General features: G+C 39.3%; 1 protein-coding gene across 2 annotated transcripts in view; it reads left to right on the top strand.

Moving 5' to 3' along the window:
• LOC129762298 (transcription factor Sp9) overlaps positions 1-22558 on the top strand; it is a 111452-nt gene that overhangs the window by 49714 nt on the left and 39180 nt on the right. The window contains exon 1 of one of the 2 annotated variants that reach the window (XM_055760443.1): positions 2758-2832. The exons of the other annotated variant lie outside the window; for it this stretch is intronic. The gene's annotated coding sequence lies outside the window, so the exon portion shown is untranslated. Of the gene's footprint in view, positions 1-2757; positions 2833-22558 lie in introns of those variants that run through there. 2 annotated transcript variants of the gene reach the window in all.

Here is a 22558-nt window from a genome sequence, read left to right as displayed (position 1 = left end):
TATTGGTAATTATCTTATATTACATTGGTGAGTTTTTTTTTATTTATTTCATCCATACATAACACAGGAGCCATCTCGTCTAGGATCACAGAGGTCAGTTTTCATCATATCTCGTTCCACTTTGGTATCTTTTATCCGATACGCACCATCCAACGACTGTTTACAATCCTTCTGTCATCATCTATCGGTAAACACTGGTGGAGTTAACAAACAATACCCAACAACCAAACAAAACGGCCCTTTTCAGGGCCACCAAATCATTATCAAAGAGTTTACAAACATATCCAAAATCAACAGATAGCCTAACGGAATCCTACGTCAACTATGCGGTCTTGTCTCGGACACGACCCTCCTGTGACTTTTTTCCAAAAAAAAAACATTAAACAGAAAAGAGACATGAAATCAAATTCAAACGCAGTCAATTATTCTCTTGAATTTTCAACGTAGAACTACGTCTTTCAGGAAGGGTACCAAATCAGAAAACAGGTCACGTTTTTATGAAATAAAGTTAACGTTAATAACTATTTTGACTGTGAACGAATTCTCATGATTTGCATACCAATCGAATAGTAAGTTCTGTAAGATTTGTTCGGTATGATATACATTACAATTCGCTAATCTCTAAACGGTTGAAATTCATGAAAACTGGCAGAACTTCCTGTTTTCCCATACATTTGTTCTGCCGAATTGTGTGCTAACTCTACTCGTATTTCGAATGCTTATAACTCGAACATTTCTTAACAGATCGGAAAGATGTTAGCATCAATTGATAGGAAATATTTCTACGCATCTATCACAATTAATAAAATGTTATTTTTCATGAGATGAACAATTGAATAACTGTAAAATGTGAAGCGTTATCTAAACGCCCTAACTGCCAAGATTTGCTTGGCCCGATTTACAGTTTCACCAACACAGACTTCAAAATCGATATACCTGTGGAAATCCGCTTTGCAAATATACATGCAAAGTCGGGGGTATTTTTGATCCCACCGAGCTGTGTTTCCCTAACACGGACTTCAAAATCAATGTGCCTGGGGGAATCCGCTTTGCAAATACATGCAAGTCGGGGGTATTTTTTGGTGTTGAGTACTTTTGTACTCGCTTGTCGTTGTGCAGACCGGAATATGTTTCCCTAAAACGTACTTTTAAAATGAGAAGCCTGGGAAAACCGTCATTTCAGATGCTAGAGGTGGATGAACTTTCGCGGTTCGGGAACTACGTAAACATGAGATGTGCAATAATATCAGAGGGAAATGTAAAATACAATGATCGTTTGACAAATCTTCCGCTCACATACTTCGGTAGTCCTAGGCATCATATCAAACGTAAAAGGACGTTCATCAAATTTATTTGTAACGAAGAACATAATCTATTACAAAAATTTCGATACATTCTAAAATAATATTCGAAGTGGTAAACAAGTTCTACGTCGAAAATATGCGAAATTAGAAATAAAAGGGGAGGGGTAAAAGAAATGTCCACGGAGGGAGAGGGGGTGTCTGAAATCGTGCTGTTCTGTCCACGTGGTATGTGGACAGCCCCTTATTCGATACAAAATTACTCGATTAGAATTGAAGATATTCGATTATCTGAATTAATCGAACGATTAACCGACGTCTCTAAACACGGACTACGCGATTTCATTTGTTTGTGCTCCGCAGCAAGTATGGAATCTGTGCGAAATATAATGGTGTGATATTTTCAGGATAGCTCAAAATGAGTCGGCGTTTCGTATTCCGTACCTAGAAAAGCCTCAAGGAGTCTGGAAGTGTCAATGTGCGATCTGCGGATATTTAAATTCAAAAATTATGTAAAGTTGGACGTCTTTAAGCCCGAACCCGTCCTAACTGTTTTTCACCCTCAAAACTGGAGCCTTCTTTCCCGCAACGAAACAGCGACCCATGCGGATTTTGTCCAATCAATCTGCGCCCGGTTGTCAAGGATCGCTCGGCGGGGAAGGGAACAAGAGGACGCACGCAACATGTCCTGCGGGACAACATTATCTCTTGATCGATATTACGTGTTTTCTGTGCGAAATCGGCGTGGTTTACTGGCATAAATTATCCGCTTCGGTTTCGCATTCAACGGCGATCGGTCGTCGTCGTCGTCGTCGCCGTGTTGACGACCGACCATTGAGTGAGTGTCTGCCTGCCGGCACCACATAGTGGTGGATCCTTTCGCTTCGTATTAATTTTGACTTTCCAACAAACGACGCGAGATGTAAGATGCTAGCTAGACCCGGGAGGGTGGGATGATCGGTCGGATGCGGTTGACGGCGGCCAATTTTACATCAACAAACCATCAATAACTTGTTTTTTCGAAGCGGTCCAGCGGACAGTCCAAAGAACGCGTGCCCATGGGGAGTAGTCGTCCGTTCCGTACTGGTGGAGAGTACTGCTAGGTTAGGGCATTCAAGTTCCGTTTTCGGACACGCGTAGATCAGCGCTGCCGTGGTAACGGCTAACGGGCTGTTGAGACTAGTTAAGATCCGCTCGTGTGGTTTCCTCGGTGAATAATGCAAATGTGATTAAGATAAGCATCGACTTGCGCGGTTTGGATCTCTCTAAACACATTACATTGTGGGTTGAGGGCTGTAGCAAGTAACCAGTGCCCCGGGTTCCGTGTATATGTCGTCGACGACAACAACAAAGACTGTGCGCGTCGGTAGATCGGAGTGGATTAATAATAAATCGTGAATAATTTATAATTATTGCATGCGATTAACCGAGCCGGAGATAATTCAATATTTTGCAGGTATATCAGACGGAGACGGAGCGTTGTTTAAATTGATTGCACGGATGCTTCAGAAGCGATCTCGATGGAGAACAGGTTCGGTCCATTCAAGTTCGTAAAATCACTGCTCCTACCAACTAATCAAACGGTTCACAAACGGACACATCCCGGTTCTTAATAAGACCCTTTTTTTTCACTATCTCCTAAGCATCTGTTGGTCGTCGCCATTCCGCGATTTCAAAGAACTATCCGGGTCCCTGGGGGTAGATAATAGCTATATCGTGACGCCTCAAACAGAACCTCCCCACCACCATCTTCGGTTTGCCCGATGCGGTCCAATCCTGTCCGCTCTAGATGGTGCTGAACTCCGGTGGTTCGCCGTTAATGATATGTTATCGTTTCGTCTTGCATTCGAAAACGTCATCTTCCCCGCCGCTCTCATCGGTTACGACCTGCGAAAATGAGCGAGTGATGATTTAATTTTTCCAAGAATGGACCATCGTTTCCTGTCATTTTATTGATTTTGCGCTGCGCGGCGCTGCCAGAGTTCCAACTTTGTTTCATTCACCTTTTTTTCTGTTATTCATTATCTGAGTACGAGACTAACGTAATTATTTTTTTCCTTCTCTTTTTCCAGGTAAGTTCCCGCCATCGGTCAATCACAGCCATCGAACCATCGAACGGTTTTCCAGCAGTATTTGGTAGAACCATTTTGTTCCGAAGACAGAGCGATAGATAATCCATTAATGACAGAGTGTACTCGTACAAATCTCGGATCTCGATCCGTTACTCGCATAAAGAGCGCAATAATTATCATCCTGATTCGCTCGGTTGTCCCTCGGTATGGCAGAAATAGCAATTATTCACACATTTTACGGTTTACGATCGTCAGTCGGCTGCGAGTGGTCACCCTGCTGAGATGATTACATCAACTGCACATAAATGCTCACGAGCGCAAGAGCGCAAGAGTGTGATACAAGGATGCGATCCTGGCGCTAGTTGTTACAAACCGTTGCCAGTTTCCAGTGTGGCTCAGCAGGAGCTCGGTCCTGGCGGAACCATGCTGCTTCCGCTGATGTGACTACCGCTGGGAGGTGGCACTTTGACGGCCCTATCCTATCCGGCGATGAGTGCTCTTTTCGCCGAATGATGTTTTAATCGTGTGTAATCCAGTGTGTGCGTTGTTGTTTGGTTGTGCTTTTTGTGTTTTGTTTTTGTCCTAGTCCTGGGAAGGGAAAGCGTATCGATAGTGCACCGGTGAATGATCTCTGGGGTGGGATTTTATCACCGTAGTGTGAAAATGAGTAGCAAAACTAATTCTTGTGAAACATTTTTTTCCCAGAGAGCTTTCATGCATTTTTTGCCAGATGTTTACTATCCTCGTTATATATTAATGTGTTACAACATAACGCTCCCATGGATATTGGTGCAGTTAAAATCATATCCTTAATTGGAGGAAATAGGGGGAAACACCTACACCCACTTATTTACAAGACCACCCATCTTTCTTCGGCTTCAAATCGTTACAGAACTGTTCGTAAACTCGTAAAAATATACACCATTTTACAGTATCATTTTTGTGAGGAGATCCAAGTACAAAGAGTACCAAGTACCAAGAGGGAATCCATATGGAGACTTTAAGAGGGAGAGGGAGAATCATTGCAATAATACGTAATTGGATTGCAAAGATTTTGAATGAGAAAAACCCAAACAAATTAATACAAATAAAACGAGAATATAAAGCTGAAATAAAACTACACAATATACGAACAAGCTGAAAGAAGTACCAGCAAGAACGAAGAAGAACAAAAAAAACAAGAAAAAACACGTAATGTTTGTATATGTTACAACAAATAATTTATCAAAGAATTGGCGTTAAGTACTACAGCGCAGACTCGATTATATACAGTTTTCGATTTCTTTTCACTGTATATAATCAAATCCTGTATATAATCGGGTCAAAAAAATGTTTTTTATTTGCTTTGTGCATGTATTTTTCTTTTTTTGAAAATAAAAGAGGAATTTGATTTTTGATTCATGCCCTTAAAGTCAGAAAACACCTTTATCACATGAAAAATTATCCAGATTCTCTCAGGAGGTGATGGACGATCATATTTGATGAAAAAAAACCACTACGCATATGTTCGAATTTCAACAATGGCAGAGTTATAGAACTTATTTTTTTTTGTTTCGGACTCTGTTGCCTCAAACTAGCTCTACATTAAAAAGTACGCTACGGAAGACGATTCTGATGCTTTCATTTGAAAGATGAGAATATTTAGTACAGGATATAGTAGTGGAACAACTAAATTAGTGGATATTAATAACATTTTGGAAGTGAAAAACTTAAAAGTTAACAATTTTTAATGTGTTATTATTAATTTTATCCTAAAAATTTATATTAATCTAGATTGTTTCTATCAATTAAATTAAAGTTCTTTAACCGCACTACAATTTGTTCTTTGACGCCCAACTTCTATCTTTCCCAATTTGGCTGCAATATCGATATAAACAATTCCTGGTGAAATCTCAAGCAAAATCTCCAAAAATCACGATTTTTACCCCACTGTACATGTAATAGCCACTTAAACTTCACCTTAACGTTGAAAGGTTACATTTCTTCTTGAAATAAGCCATTTTTGAAAACGAAAAAAGGTTTTTTTTACAAACTCGATCGCATTTTTATCGATCGATTTAATCGAGTCCAAAATTGTATATAATCGAATAACATATAATCGAGTACGACCTGTAATACGGCATACCAGAAACCTTTATCCTATTTATATATCCTTTATATCTATTTAAACCTTTATGTTAAAATTTTTTCTATCGTCAACTCAAGCAGCAACGTGTTACATATAAACATCAGATGTTCTAGGTCCTCCAAAACAAACATTCGGTAGTTCAGACCAATTGATTTACCATTTCAACCACAACCACGAATTTAACTCAAAATGGTTCATAGAGCCCGTTTGCTATACTGGGTTTATAAACATCAGATGTTATAAGTGCTCCAAATCATTCTAAAGTTCAGAGTTCATGTGTTCCATTGATTTCAATCTATTTATATATAACAATGGATTTCGGTCTGTCTGCCTGTCTGATTCGTATGGACTCAAATATGGACTCAAGCATGGACAAATACAAATGAAGCATACATTTCTGCATAATTCAAGAACTTATCAAGCGAACAGCGAATATGCTTAAAGTGTAGGAGAAGATAATGAAAAATATCTATCAAAAAAGGTTGAGTTTTTCAACTATCCACAACCATTAATGAAATGTACTGATGCGGTGACGGCAGACGCATAGATAGAATTATTTATTTATCTATAATTAATTTCATAACAATTTTTCTATCCATCTATATATACACACAATAACAACAAATGAAAAATGGATTCTTACGAACTCGGAAACCACTGAACCGATCGACATGAAAATTGGTATGTAGGGTTTTTTGGGGTCGGGGAAGGTTCTTATGATAGTTCGAGACCCCTCCCTCTTTCTAAGAACTAATCAAGCACAATTTAGATGTGAGGGTTTTTGGGTATGAGATATGTTTCTATGATGGTATGACACCCCTCCCTCCTCTGGAATGGAGAGGGAGTCCCATAAAATATACACATATATACACATATTTCAACCAAACATGACAATTGAACATTTTCGGAAAATTCTGAAGGAAAAAAAGGGAAATTCGGAAAATCAAACTCCCATATGTTCTACAATTACATAGCGACAAGTGCTGTTAGTCCATTTGATGTTTGCGCTAGCGAAATTGATCTTTGTTCGAAACTGGAAATGGATTTTAATGTGATGAAACGCACTCCTATATCTTCTTCTATATATACCAAAAATAAAAGTATCGCCGAATGTGTTGATAAGAGCAGAGCTCGAGGAAGGAATTTTCCGATTTAGGGCTGCCTATATTTTATTATATTTTCTGTATAAAATATTTATTCCATGTAACGGAAAAACATGTGATTTGCAAGTGGTTGAAAAATCTTGAACGAGAATTGTGTCTGAAAATAATCTGATATTATAATGATGAGTTTTATTAGAAATACTACGAATAAAGAAATTAGAAATACTACGAAGTAAAAGGTGAATTCAACGGGGTCGATTAGAAGATCAATCAATGAACAGTTCTGCGATTGGACCCATGAACTTGCTCATAGTAAGAAAACGAGAATGTTTGAAGGTATTGATACCAAAAAAAAACAAATTTTGGGCGGGACGAAGTTTGCCGGGTCAGTTAGTGAACTTATAAAATGGCACCCAATGTCCTATCTTTCGGATCATACCCATTGCTTTTAAACTATCGGATATGGCTTGCTGAGCTACTCCAAGTGTATCTGCAAGTTCTTTTTGCGTTTGTGACGGATCTTGATCGAATATTGCCTCCAACTTTTCATCTTCAAACTGTTTCGAGGTCCGAAAGGTTCTTCTTCTTCGAAGTCAAAATTATCACTTTTAAACCGTGCAAACCACGTCTGACACGTTCGCTCAGTTGGAGCATAGTCACCATAAACTTACACCAAAATGGGATGACTTTCCGCAGCTGAAGTAACACTCCCCGCAAAAACACTCTCGTTGGTACGAAATTCGACATATTCGGAGTGGAAAAAAAAATTACGTTGTTCGCGCTTCAACTTTTTGACATACACTGAAAAAGGCGCGCAATGACGGTAGCTTACCAACGAATGTCTGGAAATTTGATTCACTGGAATAAAAATCAAGTTTGGCCATCTGTTGTTAAACCGAAGAAACTTACCGGTACACTTAATAGTTTCTTAACCTTACTATTTTTAAAAAATCGGAAAAATTGAAAAAAAAATTAGATAAAGCTTTGAGTAAAGAGGTTCGAATGTCCTCATGGGTTCCGTACATCATTGGTTTTCATATCATTGGGTGCAGAGAGTTTGTGTACTGAAACGCACGTAAGGGTGGTTGATTTTATACTTTGAAAAAGATGGTGGAACAAATTTAAAATCGTATGTGGCAGCAGTAAGTGTGTAGCAGGAAAGATACATACTGACAATAAGGACAGAAATCTCGTGTGTTGTTCTCACGAGAACAAGGATTAATCATGTTACTTCTACCCATCGACCCTTTTCAGGGCCACCAAAAAATTCAAAAGAGTCGAAGTTACCGTGGAGGCAAACACATGTGCGAAAAATGGACTGATGCATCACATAGCGTTATCAGCTAGAAACGAAACGCCCTGTGGTCTCTTTAACTCAATTACTTTATAATTGTTTCAGTTATAATATTTTAATGTTTTAATACCACAACGGTTGTGATGAGATTCTACGAAGATGCGCTGAAGTTTTAGGTTGGATTTGCAATATACATTGGTATCTTCATGATTTCTCCACAGTGTTCACCGATTGAACGTTTTACTGAATAACTCACTTTTGTTTGTTAAAATATGATCTTGTAGAAGTCATTTCCCCCAGTGGCATTCGTTTGTTGTTACATGCTACGTATCATGACACAAACGAGAACGAGAGAACTCTGTTTCTATTAACTTTCACAACCATGTAAACCAAAACGTGATGTTCGCTTTTGGCGCTGAAAGTTTATATACTTCTCATTCGCTACACATCGAACCCCTCCTTGCATCTTGAAGCAGCATGGGACGGAATTCACGAAACGAATAATTCATACTCTGTTATCTCAAATAAACCCGACCCATAGTATAACACTAGATATACGAACATCTATCTGGATTGTCAGGAAAGGGTAGTTAGATTAGGGGTAGTGGGGGGAAATTGGTCATGTCGGGCAAAGTGGTCACCTGCTTGTTTGGTTGTGTAACTATTGAATATAGATGCCGTATTGATAGTCACCTTATGTTTGAAGAATTTATTGACTTTAGAGTCACCCTGTACTTCAGCTGTCGCATGGCAAAATACAAATAAAAACAGAAATTGCTCTCTCGATAGCCATTCGGCCGTAGTTCCGTGCGCATGGTATCTAAGGAATTTATCGTGAAATTTAGTTTATTCAATCTGATATATTGAACAAATCCTCAATTTGTCCAAACTGTTGGGAGAGGTGAACAGATATTTTGTTTAGTTTCAGCGATTAATTAGCATAGAAATTACATTGATGTTTGGGGGCAAAGTGGTCATAGGTGAATAACGACTTACAATGTTCTGTTTACTAAAACTGATATACCGCATAACATTCTGCTCTTGAAGAAGATTATTTTGTGGCTTTGACCCTGGATAAATATGCTACTCCAACTAAACCAAGCTTCATTATGCGGAACGTTATGTGTTTCTTACTGCGTTTTTGTATGCATGAGAAAATCTAAATTGAGACTATAGGTGAATAGGCCAAGCTTATTTCATACATGTACCTACTATATCAAATATGATTTGAACAAATTTGAACGAGAAAAACGCATAAATCTATCCCATTCAGCTTGATATGTGCGGCTGACCACTTTGCCCCGACTAGGTGACCACTTTACCTCCAAGCAAAAAAAAAAGTTCGATGTTCTATTTTTTTTTCTAATAATGAAAAGTGTACTATTTTGAATTTTTATAGTAAAAGCCGTTCACTAGCTCGAAGAACAATGAACCATAGTATTCTTCGAGAAACGGGAATCGAATCGGTATGTGGACGCTGCAAATGGGCATATTCCTTAGGGTGACCACTATGCCCCCACTTCCCCTGTATTTTTAGTTTTAACGTTACTATCCCTAGCGTCCAACTACTCCACTTAATGTTAGGCTCGACTCTTTAAATAAATGCGAACGAAAACAACGAGTAACTCCATTAGGGACATGCTGTGTGCTGCTAGCTAGAAATTGCTAACAAAAATGGATCATAGTCGCGCTTGTATGTCGGAAATAAAACTTTGATATTCGTGTGTCAGACAATAGAACCACCGGCAACAGTATTCCACTTACAACACAATTTGCACTCATGTAAACCGCAAAGTGTTACTAGCAACCAGGGTTGTCAATGTTCCAGTTTAAACATCCAGTTTCAACTCTTCCAGTTTTTTTCTCGATCCAGTCGAACTGTTGTGTATAACTTCCATTTTGAAATATTAATTCATATATTATATATTCATTTTTTTATCAGTGTGCTTCAGTTTTATCCATTCTATGTTAAAGTAATTTACAATGTATATCTATTATCTCTCTCACCATCTTCCAATGTAATGTAGGTACAGTGGAGTCCCGATTGTCCGCAGATAATCGGTGTTCTACTCTATGTAAGAAATTTGAGAAAAGGGTAAATAGTGATACGTACCTCGTTAGTGATACTACTACGTTTCTTTGGTTTAAAGTTGTTTTTTGTTTCAAATACCTTTTTCATACTTGCACACCTTCAGGAAAAAGAATAGACCGCACGCCGAATATTTTCAACTGCGTTTGCTGCTAATAATCCAGAAAAGTTGCACCGACATCAAAACTAACTAAATCAAGAGTTTTAATCGCTATACAGTGCTCAATTTTCTACTTCGTTTGCTATTTTGAGGGATTTCCGATAATTCCGTAAATATGCAAATTTCTTAGCATTCGAAGTAGAATAACTACGACGAAACGAGATGACACAAACAAAGTCATGCTCAGTGTTTCAGTATTTTATGGAATTAGGAATTAAGAAGTTGCCTTATAAACATTTACCATTGGAACTCACAATTGGACGAATTATAAACTGCGATTATGCAAAATTAGCCAATAGGAAATGCTTCGCATTCCACAATTCCGGACCTGATATTTATTCGGTGAATCGGAAAAAGCTATTGGGATTCGGCTGGAATGTGCCCAGTTAGTTTTTCGACGAGAATCCTCACGAAGTCTGGAGGTCGCAGATTCCATGCTGCGTTAAAGATGACGAAAGAGTGTTGAACATAAATCATTTTCTCTAAATAACTAATTTGTTCCATTATAGCCATGAGGGAAGAAACCTCCTTGTATGTTGTGCAACAAATTCCGATCGATATCTCCTCATTATACATCTACAAGTGCCGGTAGCGAGCAACGCTTGAAGTTATGTTCTTCATTTACAACAAATGATCGCTACATCGAACGCCGTTCATGGTGTCTTTCGTCGCTCCGGGGCCACTAGAACCGGCAACGCAGAATACGACACATTTGACAGCAGTGACAACCGATCATCGCATACAGCCGCACCATTTCGAACGCAGCTGGATTTGGTTGCAACTTTGTTGTCGTGGCGGGAAGTTGGCAGCCGCGTGCTCTTGTCGATCAGCGGAATCGTGGAAAGGTTTTTTCTCTCCACGTAGCCCTAACCCATCACTGAACCCAGCAGCAACCTTACATTGTAGTCCGCTGCCCTCGGAGTCCAAAGAAGTTACCTCTCTATTCTCCGCACACAAGGTAACTTGTAGAAAGCGAAGGAAACGGTAACTGCAGCAGCAGCAGCAACATCAACAAACAATCGCGTGTAAAGCGCGATAATGACCTCGGCATTCCGAGTAATGGATCGCTGCACGCACGATCCGGTTGTTGTTGTTTTTTAACAACACTAGCAGCAAGTGGAGAACCCAAGCCTCACGGTAATCCACCTTGTGTTCGAATGGAGGTCCGCACGGTTCTGACATAAAATCTCCCTTCGTTATTAAAACAAGTTGAAAATGTTCTGGACTGACATTTTTTCGGTAAAGATCAACCCTGTAACAATTCAATGTCACTCGACGTGGGGCTCTGTTTTTGTTTTTGTTTCTCTGTTTGTACTCTTGCGCTAACAATATAATCGACAGTAATGAATGGAAATGATCGCCATAAAAAAATAAAAATGAAAATAAACAACCCGGAGAACAACCGCCACAGAGCCGAAGGTGCGCAATAACAACCAAAGTAATGGCAGCTTCTCGGAAAAAAACTAAAAAACAAAACAACGACCATTGGGAGATAGTTTGCAACATTGCAACCACTTTTTAATTAGTTCATACGTTGGGGTGCGTGCAGCGGCCAGGTATGTCTGTATTACCGCGGTGGTTTCGCTCGCGGCTTTAACACCGTGGTGGCATCCACGAGAAGAATGTGGTGGATTTAGGTGTAAATTGCTGATACTCGCGCTGAGCTTCAGTGAGAGAGGGTGTCACAAAACAATGGTGCGCGATACACACAATATGAATAATGGAGACGCCCCAAAAGAGCACACACACCTCACAGATAGATAAAATCATCGAGCTACTGTGAGGAATAATGGTATTGGTATTATAAGTGACGCATGGGGGTGTGGATAATAATGGTACTCGATTAAATGTTATGACAACACGATGTGGAGCAGAACAAAAAGTGGGTGCGTTTGCATTATTAATTCGCGATTCCATGATGGTGTTGAGATCATAAATGTTCCTGTTTGGATATTAATTCGCCTAATGAATGCGTCTAATCAAACAAATGTCAGTTTTCAATACAATATCTCCGTATTATTGCCATTGAATAGAACTCTCTTTTGTGTTATTTCATGCGTCGCGTCACTTTTGTCCTCCTATTTATCGTTATGTCTGCAATACAATTAGATAAAAACTATAGGGATTTGATAAAATTGGAATGCGCCCCGTTCAACAATCGTTAAACTTTGAATAATATTTAATACCTTCTACGAGTTTTGTTTCATTGCCTCCGACCTCTGAACCAACGTTCCCCAAAATTTTTCCTTTTCGAACCTTCTACCTATGCTAAAACAGGTAGTCCAGATGAGCAAATATTCCAAATCCAATATGAGATCCGAATCTAGTTCGTTCGCTTCTTTGTCAGATATTCTGCAAAGCCTCTCGAACACGCGTAGAACTGGTCTTTCGGTACCAGTGTTTTATCTTCGTCACATATGCAGAAAAATTTCACTTTCTGATCCATTCACACGAGCAATTTGTCCTGCCCAGCTGTACCGCCAAACATAAGCGAGTAATATTCACCAAAACGAATGTACATATAACGATATTCGCGATTTCTCTTCCGGTTGCGCTCTGGACAGCGAGCAGTCATTCCGCCGGTATAAACCTTGAGTCATTCTATCTTGATCTATCTCGGAACCATGTTAACGAGATAAAAATGTTGAGTATTCAAAATGAAGATTTAAAGAAAAAATAGCGAAAGAATTATTCATATTTGTATTTAATGGAATTTCGAAGTTTTCTTCGAATGCCGTACACCATATTTTGGACATTATGTTTGGCTAGCCTGAGCGGCCATTTTGTTTCGCCATCTTTTCATCTCTGTCGCATCATGTGTTACCCTCTCACTGTCCTTCTACATCTGTTTGACAATTGCCTAATATTTCACAATTGAGCAAAATTGAGGGCAGTTGAGTCCATTTCGAAGGAATCCATCCCGTTGTCTCGATATCACTGTAGTTATTCTACGCTGTAGCAACAGCTTTTCAAATCAGGCCAAAACTTTACAGGTCAATCGTGAGCTTTGAAGTACGAAATAATATGCTTTTTCAGGCACTCCTGCTTGTACACTTTGGAATCCATAGTCGTGTTTGTCATGAAAACCTGGGTGTTTTATCTGCAGCTGCAAATATCTTGAGAGATCACAAGTTTTCTTGAGTATTTATCTCCAAAAAGAAGTTGAGTTTGCTAGAGACAACACCTCGACCAGTGGATTTATAGAACATTTGTCCGGGAAGCTACGCATAAGCCTCATAAGTTTCGTCGTTCATGTGGAGAGATTGTCGTACAACTTCGCGAACGTCTTTTGGTCACTAGAATCTGCTAGAATCTAGTAGACGCTTCTGCTAGAATCGTAGACGCTTCGTTCTGACTTGACTTTGTCCTAATCGTTCTCGACACATTCAAATGCAGTTTCCGATCCTTAGTTCCACTTCGACGATTGCCATAATCCTGTCGATCGATAGTATACCGCACACGGCAATGTTGATCGAAGGATAATTTGCTTCTCTCGTCTTCCATCTGGAATAACTCATGGTTCGCTGCAATAAAAGCGGTAAATCTTTCACCACCGGAAGAGGACTACTTTATAAACAAAACTGCTGTCAATAAAATTGTAGCGATCACTGGGCGTGTCACTTCAAAATATTAAACGTGTACGGATACAATGTGGACAACACTTCATACATCTTCTAAAATTGGTAATTCAGTTCGGGTTGTTAGGGCTTGAAATTTATGTTGATGAGCTGTAAAACTGCAAAACATTGTCGTGCAATCGTCTTTCTAGGTATTAAAACGATGTAACGTTCAAAATTTGGTCAACGATAATGCGTTTAAATTAATCACATTTCCATTAAAAAGGTTCAAGGGCTGTGTCCGAGACACGGTCGCATAGGTGACGTAGGATTATGTTATGATATTCGTTACATGTTGATTCTGAATATCTTTGAAAAAGATACGCTGCAGTTTCAGTCGACCATCAGCAGCAACGACCTTGTCGCTACCAACTTCAATTTACTAACTTACTTATGTTTTCTTACTTGTGTGATGTTTTCTTATCAGAGTGTGAGTAAGGAAAATCACGTCCCCAAGTGATCACTTCACTTTGTTTCCGTGGGGACAAGAAATCCCGCGGGAATGATTTGAAGTAAAAGCAAATAGTCCCACTCTGAGTAACACATGGTTCAAACATCTTAACAACATAACACAGCAAGGTCAGGCTTTGGAATTTATTACAATACAAACATAGCGGATTATGTTGAAGACATTGTGAATATATGAAAATCCTTCGCGAGGATAGTGTTGCGATTAATGAAGTTATATGTTAGGATAAGAATATGTGAAGTATTCCGTTTGCACCAAAATTTCAAAGACTTATCTTGCATTGATGCATTCCGAATTGTGCCACTAGTGAACAATTATGAACAAGGTATCAAAAATTGTTCGTAACTTTCCTAACTCGAGTCGACAGTACTTCTCCAATGTCCCAACCAATAGTTGGTTACTTTCTAAAATAAGAGACTCTGTCTCTTATTTTAGAATACCTGGCATACCAATCGAATCGGAAGTTCTCTGAAATTTGTTTGATATGCTATACATTACAATATCATAGTTTGAAAACGGTTCAAATTTATGAAAATTGGAAGCATTCCCATTTCCTCATCCATTTGTTCTTTCCATTTGTGTGCTTCCCTAACCGTGATGTCAACAATTGTCAACTTATGCGAGAATAGAAACAACGAAGAGGATAACGAAAAGAGAATATTTGCGACGTAAACTTCACTCGTGCACAGTAGGTACGCTGTCGCTATCGTATAAATATTACATATCCTCTGAGGAAAATTTGCACTTCCCGTTTGGTGGTCATGGAAGCAACATCGTTGCCGGCGAGCGTCGAATGAGAATGAATTGTCTTTCTCGTTCCGCTCATTCTATGTCATATTCGTTTCCCCTCGAGCTGTAGACGCGAGTGAATATTCCCCTCGCTGTGGAGCTGGCTTCACAATCAACACATCGTGCCGAGCCGCGGCAAAGCAGACGTAATTCTGTGTTTCGCCACACTATGCAGGGAAACCCAAGCTGGATTATCATCACCGGCTCACAAGAAAAATGCTTCTGCTGCATTTCGAATAACTAAAATCGCGGATAACACAATGAAGGGCTGAAAATGAAGTTCAAGGACGAAAAAACATTTTTTTGCTTGAAAATTAAGTTTTATCAAGGCAGGAATCACTAAAATCACTAAACTATCCATATTCTAGGTCGTGTACGCCAATGGTCAGTAATTCCGGGAACGCCTATAGAGTTACTATGAAATTCGCTGTCGCGAATAATCCACGGATCATCCGTTCGCGGATAATCGGGGTTCCACTGTTTATTAAGTAGCTTCAAGCCACCAGTGTTGGATTTGTGTGTGTTGCTTGCTTTCTTTGCGCGAAACTTTTAATTTATTCATATCCTGTACGTATAAACAGCGCACCTTTGCTACTTCTAGTTGCCATTTGTATTTGCTCTCGTGCGCCACGGTCCGGTTCCGATGCAACAATCTCCTAGCTTTGTTAACGGGTTTGAACGAGGGTTAATGATTCAGGGTTTTCAGGCTCACCGAAACTAATCTAATAAAGAGTGATTTATGAAATTTCCTTGCATTTCTAAATAACATCCGACATGATAAACAAACAAATTGGATAAAACCAATACGTTGTCCTGCGTCCTAAGCGACCGTATCTTGGATACAATCCCTTACAATTTCTTTACAAGGATGAATGAAATGCTAAACCTAGCGATCCATCCTTTTTCTTTGATTATGTACAGCTAGATCGTGTAAGAGATAGGAGTAGTTAGGCTGCGGGTTGTGCCTTCGGGATACATTAATTTGTGAATGTGGGAATGGGAGACGATGCAAATGTTGAGCGTGTCCCTTCAAGGCATTTATTTTTTGAACCTGACACTTGACACGCACCAAACATGGTGCTTTGTGCGTTGATTTGTACAACATGGCACAAGGCTGTGTATCAATTTTCTTCTTCTTTATATTAAAGAGGCTTTAATCTCTAAAGTCATTCGCTTCTAGCCTTCAAAAAGGTCAATTAGAAAATTCAAATTAACTCTTTCCTTATTAGCCTTAAGAAAAACTGCTGTCTCCTCGCTGGCTGGAGCGAGACTGGAATAGAAATCTCAAATGAATCACTTCATACTCTGCCCGGTGTATTTTATGAAATAAAGGAACTTGAGTTGCAAATGTTTCTCTGCTCCTTTGTGTCTTGAAAATCAGTTCCGGCAGTGAACTGAGTGAATAATTTGGGTACGGTCGATCTGCACGGCTGCAGAACATCAACTGTCGTGCGGTAAACCGGCAGAAACGCACTATCATAGCCCGTCCGAGTATATGGTAGTCTCGAAACCTGCCAGTAGCTCAAATTTTTTATCCTGGTCACTAAGTCCAAGCTCGAAAAAGGATCTGAAGGTTGGGAAAGAACCCAAAACAAGACCGTTGCAACTGTTCAGCATCGATAATCACCGCTAACCGAAACTCGTGGCAAACGCGTCAATGCCTTTACTATCGATTGCCTCCCCACTCTCCGACAAAGAAGCCGCCTCGCTTCGATGCAAAATAGTCAAACATCCAGATAGATCACGGCCGCTCCCCGCTCATATTGGCCAGCCGTTTGTCGGTATTTTTGCACCCACCTAGGCCAACTCGATTGAGCGGGAAGGGTAAAGAGATAAAAGCATCGGCAAAAAGGCCGCGGCCTACCCGCTACCCGTGAAACACTTGGGAAGATTGAAAAATTTACGCAATATCGAGGCTGGCCGTCTAGAAGCGGCATGCCTGCGCACCTATTCTCTCTTCCCTTGGCAGCGGGGGAGAGAGCGAGAAAAAAGAGCTCTTAAACATAAATTTGAAACCTCAAGACAACATAATTATAGCTCGCTTAATATAGGTTTAAGTAATAGAACAAAACTGGCCACCACTGCCTCTCTGGCTCGAGCTCCATTTACCGCAAAAGATCGATTCCGCGCGGCAAAGTGCCGAAGCTGAGTGGGAGCGGCAAAATAATGTAGGAACAAAAAAAAGCACCAGAAAGCAGACCGCAAATACAACATACACACATCCTCTTTGGCCAAAGTTGCGCGGTTACGTTCGGCGATCGGGAAAATTTAAAAGCCTTTTTGTTGGCTCGATTTGGATTGTTGAGTGGCGAAGGAACCCGGCCGACAACGTGGGTGATGGTGGTGGGGTGGAGTAAACATTTTAATACATCTTAAAACAAATAAAACATATGCGTGAAATCGACCACCGGCGATAAAGAGCGAGAAGGGACCATAGGCTGATGAGGGGCGAGGGTTTGAGGCCCATTAGTGGTGAGATGGCGTCATCCTTCCCTGGCTCTTTGTGGTCACACTGAAAAATAGCTAGTTGCCACCGGTCGGTCGGTTTGGGGGGAAAGTTCGAACACAAATGAAAACATTAAGGCAGCCATAGGCGAAACGAGTCGTCACACAGAAGGGATGAAACTGAAAAGCGAGGGCATTCGGTCGTAACAGTTGGTTCTGCTGGATTTGGAGGGGTGCACTGGTGCTGGTCAACCAACTGTCACAGTTCGGCCGGAGGAAAAGTGATGTGACAGTTGTCTTGGGTTGTGGAGTGAAAAGTGGGTCATTTTCGGGTTCGTTGACTTGCCACACAGCCAGAAGCGGTTTGGTCGGTTTTGATAACTTTTACCCGGACAGGAGCAGCGTGAAGTCTGACTGGGTGTAATTATACGTGATCGAAATAGATCTATAATTCAGCGATTAAACGATTCGCTCAACCAATCTACTGAGCTAACAGTAGTTCATCCAATTATCCGCCGCGCAAGTTCGGTCTGGTAGCTGAAGCAAAGTGCAATTGCTCGAATTCTGTTCGGTAAAATCACCACAATTAACTGCACCGCGGTGCGCCCTCCAATAACCAGCATCAATTGCCGTACTCAATCAGAATCAAATTGAAAACAAATACGTACTTGCGCTCGAGATCTTATTATTTGTAACCTCTAAGGTGCTTTCCCTATGGGTACGGATACTGGCGCTGGGTGCACCAGCCACCAACCCAGCTCGAGCTCACATCCAGTCCCACCGTTCCTATAGATTTTTCACTCCGCCCGAACGTACACATAGCGTTCGTACGCCTCACCACCGCGTAAATTATAGGTATTTTCAACTTAACTCTCATTTTCAAGTAGTTCAAAGTTATTGTTGCCTCAATTAGAGTGTAGGCCGCGCGCTGCCTTCGTTCCCTTCAACAGCTATCCGCGAACACTTTAGGGCCGCAGTCGTTTTATTTTTCTCCTTCGATACGGAACCTCGGTGGAAGATTATCGCGATAAGCAATGGTACTATGAGTCCAACGCAAAACCCCCCTTTTTCCGGGGAATTGAATGACACAACCCGAGCGGGTATCCAACCACCATTACGCCATAAATTATAGCAACACAGTGCAGCATGTGTATGACCGCATCCAACTTCACTCACCGGAGCAACGTTTGACATTTCGAAACCAAACGTCAACCTGCACGATTCAAGCGTCCCCGGAATCATCAAACAACATCAAAAAGGAACCCGAGGGTGAGTGGCGGCACCTGAAACGTTATCTAGCGGCAAACCTTTTGCGCCAATTCGCTTTGCTTTATGGCCAAAAATCACGAATCACGAAATTGTGCGCACCAAACGCGCGCGCGAAACATAAAACTATGCTGGCAATGAGCATGGGCCAGCGAGCTTCTCACATAATAAATCGGTTTTGTGTGTGAGAGCCATGTGCGGTCGGACTATTCGAATTAATTATACATTTGGATTTTGTGCAATTCTTGTTGGTTTGCAAGTCTGGGGCTGCCACTGTTCGGAAATTCAATTTCGGGCTTGTTTGCCGTGCCGTGCGCGCCTTTACTTTTTTTGCAATCACGTGAGCCGTAGTTCAGAGTTTGGGTTTAATTGAGCGAGTTTGAAGTATGTCTGCTGTAGAGATAGTTGATGGTGATGTGTTGTTGGATTGGTTGATGCAACGAATGCAGACTCGCGAGGGAAACGAGTGGCGTAACTTTTATTCAAGTGGGTTCCCTTGCTATGTCATGAGTGGAAAAAGGAATGTCTTTAAAATATTCGTAATCCACGTCATTATTCACTCCCCAACGCAGAGGCCAGCTACGAGAAGTACAGACCGGTGATTGAAAGATTCGGAACCACGAACCAACAATAATGGTTTAACACTTAACTACTCCTGGGAACATGGCCAAATGTATAGCTTGGATTATTTAGAGATGGGTCAGGTTGAAAAATGTTTATCCCGTTTATGATCAAACCGCCAGCATGCAATCCTCTTTTTGAACATCGAAAATAGTAACTGGTCCAGTGGAATCATGCTCGATTCTCAACGACATACAAGGACATAACGGTACTCCTCTCTCGTCACACACACATCGTCACTGTTCACCTTCAAAATATTCTCGACAACTTCTTTTCGTTCTTTTATGGATTTGATCGATTTCTCTTCATCAACTTTCTCTTTAGTTAATAACTCAACTGCAAAAACGTTCCAACTTGAGTTTGCTATAGAATCCGATAGATGATGTTCTGACCTATCTTCCACATTGTCAAATATAGCTGGGAATGAGTTTGCAGTTAAGTTATGACCAAAAGAAGAGAGAGAGAGGGAGTCGATGTAGAGAATTCGATGATGTCACTTACACCCCTTTCATTTTGTGCCGCTTTAATACTGGTATAGCATTTGTATAATATATATGGTATAGCAGTATAAGATCAATATGAGAGAGTGAAACAAGAGACACATTGCGAATAAGCTTGCATTAAACATTTTCGCATACAGGGTAACTTCGATATAACGTACATTTTACTTTCAAAATTGTACGTTGTATCGAAATGTACGTTATATCGAAGCATAATAAAGAACTCTGAAACGTAGCTTATATTACTTTATTGTGTTGCTGTTTGAGTAAGGTTGATGAATAAAATCAATAGGAAGACGAAGCCAACTTTTCTCATGATGTTTCCCTTCGTTTTGTTGATTGAAGATTGATTCATTTAAAATCCGGAATCACAAAACAGTAGTATTTCGGGATTGGTTAAAGTTACAACACAAGCTTTAGTATCAAAATACAGATAATCTATTGTTCTTTCAGAAAAAAAATTTTTAAAAAAATATTTTTTTAGACTTTGATCATGTGTACGTTATATCGATGTAAAATGTACGTTATATCGAGTGACGTTATATCGAGGGTACGTTATATCGAAGTTTACCTGTACTATGCCACGTACACGGGCCAGACCGAGATAGATATAAATTCACGTTTATGCTCCTTTATTTACTCTTAGAAAACGCTTTCAATCGTTCAATCTGAGAGAAACAGATGTCCCATATATACAAACATTTGAAAAATGTGCTTTTATTCGTTCATTTCACCCTTCACCACACAGAAACAGCTTTGTGCCGAAGAAGAAATGTTTTCTGCCAACGCTACTGTGCACACCTACATGTACCTCGTTGTCCGCGTACACAATCTTATTTTAACATCCATAAAAAATGAAACGAACGCTTAATTTATGATGCAAAAAGTAGTTACCGTTTTGTCTCATATACCGAACAGTCTCAAATTCCGAACACTTCATTTGTAAATGTAAATTTGCTAACTTTTGTGTTATAAATAATTGAATAATGAAAACACAGACATTCTTTTAGGTATAGGCTTCATTTTGACATCACTCACAGGTATCGATACAGCCTATAATTTATAATACAGGTCGGACTCGATTATATATAGTCGACCATTTTTTTTCAACAATTATTTTCAAATCCTATACATAATCGAATCTCAAGAAAACAATTTTTACATTAATGTATGAATGCCAATCATTAATAGAAAAATAGCTTTTTTGTGATTGAATTATGTATTGGATACGAAAATTAACGAAATTGCGATTACATATAATCGAGTCCGACCTGTATTAGAAATTTGCAAAAAAGTGACAGTCAAAATCTAAGTGATGCGGACTCAATCCACTTCATTTTCGAGCAAATTCATGCATGTTTTCAAGCGATTTCTTGCAATAAATTCTCAGACCACGAGAGATGCCAGATTTACAAATATGTTTGTAAATTTACAGACATATCTGTAAAACACTTTTTATTTTTGTTGTAGAATTTTTAAGATATAGCAATATTTCACAGGCTTTTGAAAAATAAGAGGTTCTATTTATCACATCAAAGATATTTGACTCACCATATGTCATTTTTCCATAGTTTTCATACAGAATATTTAGTTTATATCAATACACATGACGTTAGACCAGCGATACTCAACCTGCGGCCCGGCAGTCTTTCTGGTTAGCCCATCTAGTGTGTATGAAGTTTGGTGGATGTCCAATATATCAACGAAGAAATACTGATTTTTATAACAAATAACAACGCGTATGTATGTGTATGTATGTATGTGTAGATGGTTGAAACATTTAAACACACTTACAACACATAAGTTATTAAGTGGTCCGAAAAATCATTTTTTTCCAATTTTTCCCAAAAACGACAAATGAAAATTAATAAATTTTGAATCACTGAACCGATTTAGATTTTTTTTCTGAACCGATTTAGATGATCGACATATAAAATTGAAACAAGTGACCTAGCCTTTTATTAAAAAATATTTAACTTGCGAAAAAAATAATAATATTTTAGTAATTATTGATTGTAGTTTTTTTTTATGACTTTGAACTAGAGGGCGCTATATTTTTTTATATTTTTTCTTGAAAGCTGAGGATTTTTTACATCACATATCCCTTTGTCCAAAAATAACTTTCTGCAAAAAATCATAACATTTGAACTACAGAACCGATTTAGATGATCGATATATTAAATTGAAGCCAATAAGCAGAATTCGAAAAAAATCGCACTTGCGGGAAGATTGGACTCTAGTACCATAGGTCTAGTTTAGTCACATATGAATATTGATCGACGACTTAAAACATGTTAAATTTACAAAATTATAACTTACAAACGATAATTACAGCATCTCTGATATCGAGATATGTTAGGTAAATAATCCTCAGCTTTCCATAAAAAATATAAAAAAATATAACGCCCCTAGTCCAAAGCCATGAAAACATTAAAAAACAACTACAATCAATAATTACGAAAATAGGATCCATGTTATCTGCAAATTCAATATTTCTCAATTAAATCTCATTGGCTTCAATTTGATATTGATATGTCGATCATCTAAATCGGTTAAGTGGTTCGAAAGCTATAAATTTTTGAAAAAAGACATTTTGGGAAAAAGTGGAAAAAAATGATTTTTTGGATCACCCTAAAATGGAAATGGGCACCCTAACAAAAAAATAAACAAATACGAGTCTAATGTTTTGCGATAAAGAACAAAA

This window comes from Toxorhynchites rutilus, chromosome 1, assembly GCF_029784135.1.
Source record: "Toxorhynchites rutilus septentrionalis strain SRP chromosome 1, ASM2978413v1, whole genome shotgun sequence".
Taxonomy (NCBI): Eukaryota; Metazoa; Arthropoda; class Insecta; order Diptera; family Culicidae; genus Toxorhynchites; species Toxorhynchites rutilus.
The sequence above is the reverse complement of the archived record's forward strand: the minus strand, read 5'-3'. Positions and strand labels throughout refer to the sequence as shown.